Genomic DNA, 14,733 nt, shown 5'->3' with positions numbered 1-14,733 from the left:
AATCGTCACTGTGTTAATGTTGAATCTAGCGAGTGTGCCCTGATAGAATGAATGTGTTCGAGTTGAACTTAGAAAGCGTACCCTAACTAGCGTCACTGTGTCAGTTAAATCTAGAAAATATTCCCAACATCAATGTGTGTACCCCAATAGCGTCTTTATCTTAAAGTTGAACTTAGAAAGTATGCCCTAATAACATCACTGTGTTAAAGCTGAACTTAGAAAGTGCGCCTTTGTAACATCTTGTGTTAATATTGAACTTAGACGATATTTCCAACATCATTGCGTATGCCCCAATAGCGTCACTTTGTTAAAGTTCAACCTAGAAGCATTCCCTATTAGAGTCACTGTATCAGAGTTGAATTAAGATAGTATCACCAACAACATTGAATGTGCCCTAATAGCGTCACTGTGTTAAATTAAATTCAGTAGGTAGATTGTGCCTGATTGCATACACTTCACTGATTACCACAATATCACACTACTATGCTTACTCTCCCCTATACACCACCAGTCAACTAGAACACAGCAGTACTATGACACATTCGGTAAAGCTGTTCTCATACTAACATGACCCATCAAACCACCCATCATCCTAATAAAACACAGCTAGCTAGCACACACTGGCTATCTTAGGCGTCTCCTCAGGCCTAACGCAGCCATAACTCAGTCTGGTTGTCAACCCTCCAGACTGAACACATTCAACTGATCTCCTCAGCACCGCACCTACCGCTAAGAAGCAGATATCATGCAACAACCACACCGGATGTACACATACCTGGTGCCCTCACGCACTTTACAACTCTCTCTCTCTCAACTGACTTGGTGTTCAAACTATGAGCGCCTTGAGATCATACCAATGGTACATAAGGCGCTATACAAATGCAAAATAACATAACATAACATGTGGGGGGGAACTCCTTCTAACAAAAATTATTTTGAATAATAGAGAATTATTCCTCCCTTTTTTGGTCCGTTTTATAAATGCCAGTTTCATGGCACCGAAGAAGGTCTCTGGGACTCCATTAATAAAGAAGCCAGGCCTGGACCAGAAGGTGTTTTCAAGCTTTAGACCTATTTCCAATGTTCCTTTCCTGTTAGAAATACTGGATAAAGTGGCAACTCTTCAGTTGCAAGAGCACTTTGAAACATCTGGAATCTTACATCCAAGGCAATCAGGCTTCAGAGCCTGTTATGGTACAAACAGTGCACTATTGAATATGAAAAATTAAATGCTTCAAATTATGGACAATGGCAAGGCAGGGCTGCTGATGTTGTTAGATCTGTCAGCCGCCTTCCACCATGTCAACCATGAGAAATTGTTACGTGACTTATCCTCAGAAGGTTCTTATTATTCCCAGGCTATGACCTTAATGAAATCTTTTTTGACCGGGCATATGTATGAGATAGTATTGGGCAATTAACATTTGTAAGACAAGTTGTTAGAATGTGGGTTGCTTCAGGGTGCCTCAGGGTGCTTGCTTATCTCCCTCTTTAATTAACATATATTGCCACCCTCTGTGACCTCCTGAACAGGTTGGGTGTACATTTTACAAATTACGCTTGACACCCAACTTGTCTTTGAGTTGAGCGGCATATACATAGAGAATGTGGAACGTGTAAATAAAGTCTATGGAGCAATCCAATATTGGATGGCCAATAACAGGATGTGTTTGAATTCCTCCAAAACCGAGCTCATGCCATTTGGCTCTCCCCAGGCCAGATCTAAATTGGATAGTCAATATGTGGGCTTTTGGATTGAAAATCACTTCATTAAAGCCATCGACAAAGGTAAGACATTGGGTGTGACTTTTGAATCAACTTTGAATTCCAATGCGCACAAAGAGAATTTCTTTAACAAAGCTCAATATTTCCTTAAGCTTCTCAGGCGAATTAAACCTTATGTTACCAAGGCTAACTGGGCTACTCTTGTGCGTCCCTTTATAATCCCAAGGATTAACTACTGCAATGCCTTGCTGATTGGGGACAGTAAGAACAGCATTAGGCACCTTCAAGTCCTGCAAAATGATGTGGTACACATTGTCAAAGAGATTGCTAGACACCACCCTATTTCTTCCCACAGAAGGAATTTACATTGGCTTTCTCTGGAAGCGCAGATCCTATTTACGCCCATGAGTATTGTCCATAAATGTCTACATGGTAAAGCTCCTGGTTATCTGAAAGAATGCATTACATTTCACCATCAGTGTAGAACCACCGGATCAAGTGACACAGTCTGCCTATCCATTCCCAGAATTAAGCGAGCCAGGTGTATGGGAAGATCTGTTCCTGTCCACTCCGCTACCTTATGGAACCAATTGCCCAAAGAACTGCGTTTGGAAATTGACCTACTGAAATTCGGGAAAGGGTTCAAGGCTAGCCAATTTCAATGCATTTGCTGTGTTGGTATCTCTCTTCTTTCTCTTTTTTGCTCTGTTTTTTCTCTTTCTTATTGCTTATTACTGTGTTTTTCTCTGGTGCCCTGATGCCTGCGGGCTCCGGCGCCTTATTAATGCACATAATATAACATAACATATCACTTCTGGAGGGTCATAGGCCTAATGGCTCTCAGCTCACTTTTGATTGAGTTAAGGCCCTGCTCAGTCTCATTCACCATCGCAATATCTCCCATTTAGTAATCTCCAGCTATTTTGCATTGGCTGCAGTCTGGATACCTTGTACCAGGAGTGAGTCAATAATGTTTCTGTCTTGGTGAATAACTGGTATTCATCTGGATTGCCTTTTGTTTTCTCAGAGGAGTCTTTGGACAGATAATTAGATCTCTTAGTGAGCGATGGATGCACTTAACTATTGGGCGCTTGGTTCTAGGGCTTACACATTTATAACTGATAGATGCGAATCAGGAACTACTAGAACCACGGAGTGTAGGCTGGTCAGCGAACATACCCCCTCCATGATGGTGGGAGGTGTAGGTGTGCACAGTGTTCACATGTCCAATAGATGTCCATCAATGCTGCTGTGCCCTCAGTCAGATTGGGGACGTACAACTTATATTGCAATGGATGTTCTTTCTTATGGGTACAGTGTCATTCCATTGAATTAAAAAATAATACTCTGTTGGCCTTTGTACTTTGGCTGTGTTTTGTTTAGTTCAATCCTCCTTGATGCAGTGAAAGCACGAGATGCGTACATAAATCAACTCAACACTGACAACTGTTTCTCTTTATAATCCTCCTGTACACCGACATAGCCCCCAGTACTACTGGTTGTGGCTTTTCCAGTGTGCATGACATAAGACTTCATGATCCTATTTTGCCTTACTGCACAGACCTGACATAGTCATTCCTAACCTCATTGGGTGTAGCTAGGTGCCCTGGAGCTAGAAATAAGGCCAGTTAAACCAGTCCCTGTGATGAGTGTGAGTGAGGGGAACGAGGGTGCTGTGTTGCCTTTGGGACTCACGGCGGAAGTTTTGGAAAGAAAGTTTCCCTCAGTTTTTACTTCAAATTTTAGCAAGTTGAAAGGTTTTGCACACAAGATAGTTCTCAAGAGAGGTGCTGTGCCTGTTGTCCATAAAGTCAGAAGGGTTCCTATCATGGCTCGTGATGCTTTAAAGGAAGAGCTGGCCAAACTCAGGGAGTCTGGGGTCATAGAGGAAGTGGAGAGTTCGGAATGGTTGGCCCCGGTGGTATTGGCACGTAAGGGTGACGGGGGCATGAGGATGTGCGTAGATCTCAGGTATCTTAATTCAAGCATATGGGTTGACAGACACCCCCTGCCCAATATCAATGAGATGCTTTCCTTAGTGTGTGGTGCATCCTGTTTTTCTACCTTTGACCTGTCGTCTGCTTATCATCAGATAGACCTGCATGTTGAGTCTCGCCCCCTTACATCCTTTGTTACCCCTTTTGGCGCATTCTGTTTTTGTAAGATGGACAATGCAGAAACTCTTTGTAGGCATTCGAGGGGTGGAATGTTTCCAAGATGATATTCTTGTGTGGGGTAAGTCGCGAGTTGAGCATGATGCTAGGGTTCTTGAGGTGATGGGTATCTTGAAGGATAGCGGTCTAACTGTCAAACTTAGCAAATGTAAGGTGGGTGTTCTCAGCGTGACTTACCTGGGTCATTCTCTGGATGCCAAGTGTATTCATCCTAAGTGTGAGTTGGTGAAGGCATTGAGTGACGCACCGGCCCCAGTAAACAAAGACCAGTTAAGATCCTTCATGGGTCTTGCAGAGTATTACAGTAGGTTTGTGCCTTCCTATGCCGAGAAGACCGTGGGTATGAGGTCTTTACTGAGGAAAGGTGTGCATTTTGCATGGTCTGATCAGTGCCAAACGCAATTTCGCAGGTTTAAGGAGGAGATTGGGCAAGCCCCATCCTTGAGTTCCTTTTCTCCGGCCAGGTAAACTTTTATAACCGTGGACACAAGTGAGTATGGCATAGGTGCTGTGTTGGAGCAAAGGGTCGATGGCGAGCTTCGGCCCATTGCCTTTGCATCCAGACTGCTCAGAGAGGCTGAGGGTAGGTATGCGTCATAGAAAGGGAAGCTCTTGCTGCTGGGTGGGCTTATAAATATTTTAGAACCTTTCTGTGGGGAAATGAGTACACCCTTCTTACTGACCACAAGCCATTGGTACATATGTTGATGACCAAAGGCTTGTCTCATGCATCTCAAGGATCATGAGATGGATGCCCGACATGACAGAGTTCAATTTCAAGGTTGAGTATTTCCCAGGTGTGAGGAATGCGGTAGCGGATTGCCTGTTGCGTTTTCCGAGCTCTAGTTGTGTTGATGAGGTCCAGGGAGCAGTGGGGGACGATTGTACCTTGGTTGCTAGCGTAGTGCCCGCTGTGTCGGAACCAGAATGGAGCGCAGAATGTGAGGGTGATCCTGAGTTGCTTGAAATAAGGACAGCACTCAGTAGTGGTGTTGTTAGTACGGCATTGTCCAAGCTTTATGGTCATGTATGGCAGGAATTGTCTGTGGGTCCATGGGGCGTGGCTAGAGGTCTGAGGTTGGTTCCTCCTCATTCCCTTAGAGGGAAGCTTGTCGCTTTGGCCCATGAGGGGCATTTAGGCAGGTCCATGACCAGGAGGAGGCTTAGAGAGGATTATTGGTGGCCCAGAATGGACGCTGATGTGGAGGATGTGGTGAAGGATTGTGCGGCCTGTTCTGCCAGTGATAAAAGCAAGGCTCCTGCTCCCCAACCTATTTATCCTGTGGAGGTGCCCTGTGAAGTATGGTCCAAGGTGGCGCTTGACATAATGAGGCCCATGGACTCGTTGGGGGGAGGTCTGAGATTTGTTATGGTTATGGTCGACTATACGTCGAGATGGGTCGAGGCCACTGCCTTGTCTACAGTTACAGCCGAGAAAATTGTGGAGTTCCTCAAGGGAGTGTTTGACAGGGAAGGTCTGCCTGCTGGCTTAGTTACCGATAATGGGTCTCAGTTTGTGTCAGAGTACATGCAGAAGTTTTTGGATGATCTTGGTATACGTCATCATAGAGTTGCATTGTATAATCCACAGGCCAATGGTAGAACGCATGAATCGTTTTGTCAAGGGGGCCATTCAGTTGGCCCTTGCCAATGGTCTTCCGTGGGGGAGAGTGGTGTCGGAGTCGTTCAAGGCTTACAGGCTGACTCCTTCTGTTTCCACTGGTCATTCTCCCTTCGAGTTGATGCGGGGAAGGAAACCCGGCTCCAAGTTGAGGGTCCCTGCGCTGGGTGGTGGTGTCCAATCGCAGGTGAATATGCAAGGGGTTTTGGGTCGAGTGCGGGGTAGGCAACAGTGTTTATTGAGAGAGCAACTGGCCCGTAGGAAGCCCTTGTCGGTTAAGGCTGGTGATTGGGTGCAGATCAAGAATCCCAGGTTTGTGGCCAAGGGACTCAGCAGGTATATGCAACCACGAGTAGTCGTGAAGTGTGGTCGTGGTTACGTGAAACTCGATGATGGGTCCAGATGGAGCCTCAGGCATGTGATAGTGGTAGATAAGGACAAAGTGGATTCTGCTGGTGGTGAGTTGGGGGAGCCCGATTGCGGCATAAATGATGCTGGGGCGGTGTTTGGACATCCGTTAAGATGCTCTTCTTTTGGGGAAGCTAGTGAGGGGCAAGTTGACTTCCAGCCACGGACAGTGGGGTGGCTTTGGATGTCCGGCAGGATGAGGTGTCTTCCATTCCGGTTTCTCTTCATAACCTTGATACCACTCATAGTCCGGTGGGTGAATGTGATGAGGGGGTATCTGCTACTGGGCGGCTGTCTCTGTCCAGGGTAATGCTCATCCTGTCAGGGTTAGGAAGTTTCCCTCTAAGTGCAAAGATTATGTCTAGGGAGCCATAGTTCATTAGCATTTGTTCTTTACTCCATAGTTCATTTGCATTTATTCTTTTCCCCTTCCATGTCTTGGGAGCCATAGTTCATTGGCATTTGTTCTTTACTCCATAGTTCATTTGCATTTATTCTTTTCCCCTTCCATGTCTTCGGAGCCATAGTTCATTGGCATTTGTTCTTTACTCCTTCCATTTTTCCTGTTTCTTCAGGTAGGATCTGGGGCTGGTGTGTGTGTGTGTGTGTGTGTGTGTATGTGCTTGCGTTTGTGCATGTGTTGTCGTCTGTGTATGTGGTTGTGTGGATGCTTATGTGTTCGTGTCTGTTGTTGGGTAAACGGGGGCGAAGTGTTATAATGTTTGTTTTGCTCTTGAGTGGAATTCTACCTCATAGAATTCCACTCTTGCTCTGATGTCATGTTTACATCTGTTCATGGTTCTACATTCTATTGGGAGCCGTTGAGGAGTTCAAGTGAAGAGGTGTTGTGCAGGCTGAGCACTGCTGGGCTCAGGCTGGTTACTAATAAAGGATCTTCACTTACCTGCAGTGTATGTTCCCTTCTTACAACTTCATGATCCTATTTTGCCTTACTGCACAGACCTGACATAGCCACTCCTAACCTCATTGGGTGCAGCTTGTCCGGCGTGCACCTGTTCTCATTGCATTACTGCTTCATATTGCCTGCTGTGATCCTGCATGCCCATTATGCTTAAAATAATCCAGGAAGCAGGGTTTGTCTTTAAGATGCACCTAACTGTATAACAACTATGTAATCTGCAATGTGTAGCCCTCACTACATTACTGTTCACCTTTTGACTGCTGTGATCCGTATGCCCATCATACATAAAATGGACCTAGCAAGCAGGGCATGCCATAATTTGTACCTAACTGACGCGAACTATGTAACTTGTAACTTTAGCCATCTGGTAAATTTACCTAGCCCCTATATGCCTCAGGGCTTTGTGCTCTGCTATAAATGCAAAAATAAAATAACATAAATCCATGTCAGATTCAGCATTTATTTAACCTATATCCTGTCACAGTTTTCGTTTACGCGTGCCCCCACATCATCCGAAACCCCAGTAACCCCCTGCTGCACATCTCTCTACTACTGCCACACATCTATTGTTAGAAAACAATGTTGCTTCCAGCTTCAGAAATGGTAACACCTAGCACAGTGCCCGCTTGTTCTTCTTGGCACCTTCTGCATCATCCCTGACCATCATTACGGCCTGGACAGTGTTCCGTTGGAAAAGACAAGGCACTCTGCACAGGGTTAAATGTACCAGTCACAGGGCTATAGGAAGCAGCATATCTTGGGGTATAAACAACTTGGGGGTGCCCATCACATGAGGTATCAAGAAGCATATATACCAGCTCTCATTTGACCTCTTCCTCCCCCATCATGCATGTTGTTATACCACGTTATCCAATTCAGGGTGGTGCACATCAGCCCCAGTGTCAAATATAACACCCTTATAATGATTGTATTCCATCTCCTCCTCAGGTTCCCTCAAAATGTGTGTTATCCCCAAGAGTGTTTCATTCTCAAAAACATTCCACAATCCCCATATCCTCCTTTGATATGCCCCCACCATATAAAACAATCACATAATAACAATATACAACATACAAGGAAACATATACAACATAACATATATATATTATATGCTGTCCGTGTTGTTGCACCTCAAGAGGGAGAGAAAAAGCAGACATCCATGCAAAGAATCGCAGATCCATTATTATAAAAAAAGGTACTGAAATCGCCTTTTTAAAGGGTAACCGTGTTTACAAGAGAATGTGATGCTCAATAGGAACTCAAGAAAACAAGGTATGCGTAATACAACTGACAGTAGGTCACTAACTAGGACAGTTGAATTTTAATAAGACAATTGATTCACACTGTAATATGTGGCTTTATTTTGGGTCAATACTTAGGGCTTGTTCATGAGATGGTGGAACTGTATCTGGGGACCTCCGAACGTCCACAACGCCTTCTCCTTAATTGCGAAATACGTGGCAAAGACCACAGTAGAGGATCGCTTGAAACTTTGTTCATTTCAGCAACAGACATAGTTGTGCACAAAGATTTTGTCACCCCGTAATAATTGGAGCAGCAGCAAATTCTGTTCACTGGTTGCCGATGTTACTGCTACCTCTTATCTTCTGGGGGAAATCTGTTGATAGAGCACTTTCATTTTGTTCATTCATGCAACTACCCATGAAACTTCTCTCCCAAAACTGTTGCTGCCTGTGAGCATCTGAAGCCGCACGTGTAGGAGTAAGAGGTGTATGCATTCCTCTCCCTGCTACAATCCTGTGTATAAAGCCAAAGGGAGACATTGCACCCAGTTCTTCATTAACATGACACATAACTTAGTTTACTATTCAAAAGCCTGTTGATCTTCTCAACAATCCCATTGGCATGTATGTGGTATATGGACCACATCTTATGCCGGATCCCCAGCAGAGAAGCTATTTCCTTAAATAAGTCATTAAAAAAGTGAGTTCTGTTATCTGATTATAGGTCCTCATTCAACCCCGAATGAGGATATACCTCACGTACCAGAAATGTTGTTGCAGATTTTGCATCTGCACAGGGACCAGTCGCAACCCATCGGGAAAACGGACAAACCATTACAATAAGTTAATGGTAATTACTACATATATCTGCATAATCAATGTGTAACTACTGGAACAGCACAGTGGGATGGGTGAATGTGCCATGCAGTGTCCTGAGCAGCTGGCTACTAATACACAGGTGACACATTGTGCAGTTTGAACTCCTGGAGATTAGGGACATACCACTCCCCTGAAATATCTGCAGCAATGTGCTGTTTTGAAATATGCGCCGGGTAGTGCAGCTGCTTAAGGCAGCCATTAGCAACTCCTGCAGCATTACCACCTTACCTGTAATATTTTTTCTCCAAATTAGGTCCATCAGGGACTGTGTGCAACCCCTCCTCACCCATAAATCCTGGTTCTCGTGGGTTGCTTGTCCCTGCAATGCAATTATTTATGTAGTTGGTACTGGAGTGTATGGAGTTGTTAACTGTAACTGCTGATTTGCCACATCAGGATATGCAGTGACATCTGGTTCTTCTAAATGTGCTGCTTCTTTGGCGGCTCTGTCTGTGTCATCATTGCAGAGTGACACTGGGTCTGTATTCTGAGTGTGGGCGGAACATTTAACTACCACTACCACATAGGGACAGGGCAATGCATACATTAATCTTTCTAATCAGACAGCATGCTGCACAGGGGTACCATCTGACCTGCAAAACCCCCTCCTTTGCCATCTGGGCAACCCTGTATGTATGGTGGCGGTGACATATGCCAAATCAGAGTAAACCATCACCAAACCCCCCTGAGATGCTTCTAATGCTTCAATTAAGGCTATTAGTTCTGGTGCCTGAGCACCAATGTGTTTGTAATTGTTTCCTATTTATAACCTCATATTCCCCATCTACGAAGAGCACCACTGCCATGCTGTGTGTCTCTGGCTAGTCACCTGATCAATCTTTGCTGAACCATAAATGAAAAGGACCTCCCCTTGTTCCAATGTGTCCTCCGCTTCCCACACTAAATCATCCTTGTGCAATAAACATGGCAGGGTTCACTGGGAGTCATTTACTTTATGAATTGATAGGCCGCAAAGAATTACTTCATACACTGATGCTCTCTGTTTTGTTAATGTTGATGTAGATGTTTCCAAAATGGCAAACACAGCATGTTCTACATATAATGTAATTTAGCACGCTATACTGGTAGTTAAACTTTTCTCGATAGAAAATACTTCTGCAATCAATGCCTGTTCACAAGAAAATTGAACCTGTATTAATGGATCTAAATTACCATTGTAATATGCTAAGGGCTTGTGTCCCAAGCATGGGTGCTGAGCCAATCCTGCTGCCATCACCTGTCCAATCTAATGTGACAATAAATACAATTCCGTTTTTTAAAAGAGGCTGGCTAACAGTGGGGGATTACTTGTACCATTTTTCAGTTCTGCAAAACCTGTTACCATTTTGACTGTCAATGTCAGTGACTCTTTTCTTTTCTGTTCTTTCTTGATTGATTCCCTGCTGAAGAGGTTTTGTGTAACTAGAATAGTCAAAGATCCAAGCTCTACAATACTTACACAAACTCAAGTTGTGTTGCATCTCTTTACCTGTAGTAGGCTGTGGTGTATTCTGCACGGCAGCAGCTCTTTCAGGAGTTACTCTTTTTTTTCCCTGCTGATGATATTATTTGTCCCAAATACATGACCTCCTTCTCGCAATATTGCATTTTCTCCTTGTCTACCTTGTACCCTTTAAATGCAAGCAATGTCATGACTGTGATGAAGTCTGCCTTGCACATCTCTTCCGTCGTGCCACATACTAGGTCATCTACCTACTGGATGATTGTGCTGAGCACATGTATGTTGCCCAAATCCATGTGCAATACTCTTTTAAAAGTACTCAGGGACTCACAGTACCCCTGTGGAATTCTGTTGTGTTGAAATTGCTATCAGGGGTAAATAAAGGGTGGTAAGGTATTGAGAATCAGGATGCAATGGAATAGAAAATAATGAATTTTTCTAACCAGTCACAGTAAAATGTGTGGGTTCCTTGGGTATGTTTCAAAGAATTGTGGCGGGTTTGGTACAAGTGGGAATTCTGCCTCCACTATGCAATTCAATGAACGTAAATCTTGTATGACCTCCAATCTGACCCCTTTGTATTTTTCACAGGGTATATTGCTGTGTTACACGGTGGTCAGTCAAAATCTCGAGAAAAAAAATCTCTAATTACTCTTTTTTTAATTATATATTTATTTTGGGGTCCGGGATTTTAAAAAAAGGGTAAAAAAGGGGTGGTTGGGGGAACCCCCCATTTCGAATAAAAACGGCATTAAAAATAAATGCGACTTTTTTTTTCAACATTTTGACTTTCGAGATTTTAACTTTCGATTTTATCACTATAAACCGTGTTACACATTGAGTGTGAGGATACTATAATGCCCTGCTGCCACAATGCAACCATCCTCTAATTTATTCGCTCATCTGCTTCTCTTGACAATGGATACTGTTACACTATGTTAACACTGCTCCTGTGTTTTCCCTAATGTACTGCTCCTATGCTCTTCAAAAGCCCCACATCATGAGGGTTATCCTCCCATAAAGTGAAATGGGACCTGTAACAGGTAATCTTGTAAATGTGCAGGAATACTCCTAGCAATAAGTGTGGGACATGGGACATTCTTATGCTGAATCATTATATGTCAGGGAATATACACTTCCAATATAATTCTGCCGTTGTCATCAGCATCTTCAAACAACTGCCCATCCGATACTCCACTCAATGGCTGACCAGGGTCAACAGACAAAAAACAGTTTGCCACTCACCTCCATCTTCATCTGTCCATATGAGCACTATTTTGTAATCTGCAATGAACACCCCCTCAATCTAGTGTAAGAATACCACCAGGGACATGGTCTGCAGGCACAGCTGGTCTAAACAAAAATTCTGATGGCACTCTCCATAAACAAATCTGGGTGCACAGGTACTCTGCTATTAACGCCGTCAATGAACAATGCTCTTGTGATCACCAAGACACTGACGTAACAAATTCCCGAAGTTCAACACACCACCCCCTCCTTCTGACAACAAAATGGTCATATTCATTTTGCATAATAAATCCCTTCCAAACAAATGTAATGGTGTCGACTTTGAGAACATTAGTGGTGTCAATGGAACCAAATGTATTGGCCATGAGAATCCCTGAGTGTCAATTACTTTACCTGGGGGGAAGTGCCTATCATTTATCCATGATTTTGTTGCAACTGTGTCAAACATAACAATTAATGATTTGTTGCCTCCACCTACCAGGAGTTCCTCTTCCAGGTTGGCAGTGACTGATAGGACTGGGCATGTTAGGGCTCTCAGTGGGCCTTACTAATCGGGATATGTGTTTGACCCTGGGAACACGAAGGTTACCACCCATCACACTTGCCCCTGTGTATGTTGTCCCTGTGCCGTGAGGCAAAGCATTATTGTCCCAAACTTGAGGGGCTGACTGTTGTGTCTTCTGCTGCACATACACTGGTACATTATTGGACGCTGGGGGTTGCATCTGCTGGGGTGTGGGTGCTTGATATTGATACTGGGTCTGTTGTAACTGCTGGGGTATTTGTGCGTGCATCACACCATAGAGAACACTCATGGGCATTGTGCTATACTGCTGCAGGTATATAACTGGTGCTGCCAGTCCACTAGGATATGCTCGGGGAATATATGCATTATCTTGTCTTCTCCTACATTCTAATGTAAAGTGACCCATTTTCCCACACAACCAACACAATGCTGACCCACCAAATCTCGGACCCCATCCAGCCAAACCCTCCTCCTCTACTGTCCCTGCCCCCTTGAAACTCTCTTCTTCCCTGTGGATAACCTCCCAGATAACATCCTGGGTAACTCCCCTTAAATCCACCCTGGTGTCCTCTGTTATGGGTATACCCTTGGTATCCCCCTTCAGTCCAATCTGGTGCCATTCTCACTTCCACCAGAGATGTTCTTTGTTCTTCCTGCTGTATGGGTGCCCCCATAATCACAGCTCCTTCTCTACTTATTTCAGCCAATTTATTTTGTACTAAATTCACCTCAGCCTTCTGCACTGTATTGCAGCGTCCCTTTCCTTTTCCTGTTGCTGTTTGTAATCGTGAACTATAATTGTGCGGTAAAGGTGCATTTTCAGTGCTGCCAACGGGGCACACCTACCAGTTGCAGGACTGATGGGGAAGGGGCATTCTCAAAGGTGGGGATATCATTGACAGCTGCACAGTATAACCTATGTGCCGAGTCTGCAGGTGCACCTAGAGATGTCAGTGGTGAAAAAGCAGGCTTGGGGGCACCAAAGGGATGAGGGACAAAGGGGCAAGTGGGGGACAGGAATTAGGGGCAGGGGTAACAGGTAGAAGTCGCAGTGTAGTACAACATGAACAACAGAACAGCCATTTTGGAGCATAGGCCACAGGTAAGTAAACCATTTGTCTCTTCACGGCCATGGGACCAATCAGCAGAAGAGTTTCAGTAATGCAATTGTGAGGCAGTGTGGGAAGGTTTGTGATGTTGCGAGGGGTGGTGATGGACAGCGAAGGTCAGGATGGCCTGCTCCAATCATGAGTAGGTGCTATATGCTGAGCTATAGGGAGACTGTCCTGCCAATAATCTTTGCAGGTTGGTCTAACAAATGCTACAATGTGTGTACATGCTTATTATTTGACAAAGATATAAAAAGGTTGCCCACAGTTAGGCCTGTAATAAACTATGTTACTTCCTGCTTGGTGTATGCTCCTTTTTGGATTTTTTTGGTGTTCCAGTAATTTCTCGCCTTGTTTAGGCCCCCTATACATTTGGAGGCCCCAGCAAGATCCTCACTTCTCTTGGCCAGCCGAGGGCATGCCAGAGACCCTCCTGGGAGCCACGGGTCAGGCGAGCACAGACCAGACTCACGTGCTCAATTGAGGAGGCCTTGCCGACTCAGAATTCACAAAGGTCTTTGTCATGAGTGTTGCTTGTTCTCAGTTGGAGGGGCAGGCCATGGGAAGGCTTTATGTGGGGGTGACTCAAGGCTTTCTAGGACATATGAGTGTAACCATGCAGGAATGTGTGATACCATGATTGCATGTCCACAAAGTGGGGAGGAATCTTTTATGTTGTTTAGGAGTCATTCTTCAGGGGGAGGACGATAGGTTGTAGTATTTTTTAAACATTTTTTTCCACCACTCCAAGAGCAGAAGAGTGCGTAGAAAGTGGCAGACCCCGATAGATGGGAGTTGCGCATAGTGCAGGCGATGGTATAGTTGTGTCATTTTTGGGATCGGCTGTCTATGACTTATAGATGTGCTGAAGATTGGTCCATGATAGGATAGTAAATGTTGGGTGCGTCTTTTGTTCTTTTTTTTGGTGTCTCACTGGTGTTGTAGTGGTTGGAGTATCCGTTGGTTTATGTGGAGTCACTCGAGGTGGCAGGGTCAACACCAGACATAATGTCTACATACGTGTCCTTGGCTTAGTGGTGAAGACACAGGGCTGGAGGAGAGGCAGGGCCAGGCGTCTGTATATTTACATAGAGTATTTAGGAACGTGGTGGGCCTGTGGAGAGGACCTTTGTTGCACTAGCACAAAGTTAGTGGGTGGGCCTGAGGAGAAGGCCAGTGAGAGTGCTTAGTCTGAGTGGACGGGTCTGTGGAGAGGGCCAGTGAATGTGGATATGGTGTAAACTGAAGGTGTGCTAAGCATGGATGTATGAGGTGAAGGAGGGGATGTGTGGAAATGGAGAGAGAGAAACAGAGATTTGGGGAGGTGTAAAGGGCACAAGGGTAATTTAAATTGTGCGGAAGGGTTAAATGAAATAGGTGGGAGGGAACTCCCAACAATAGCATAGAGGGAGTAC

Source organism: Ambystoma mexicanum, chromosome 6p, assembly GCF_040938575.1.
Source record: "Ambystoma mexicanum isolate Mex_15411 chromosome 6p, UKY_AmexF1_1, whole genome shotgun sequence".
Classification (NCBI taxonomy): Eukaryota; Metazoa; Chordata; class Amphibia; order Caudata; family Ambystomatidae; genus Ambystoma; species Ambystoma mexicanum.
The sequence above is the reverse complement of the archived record's forward strand: the minus strand, read 5'-3'. Positions refer to the sequence as shown.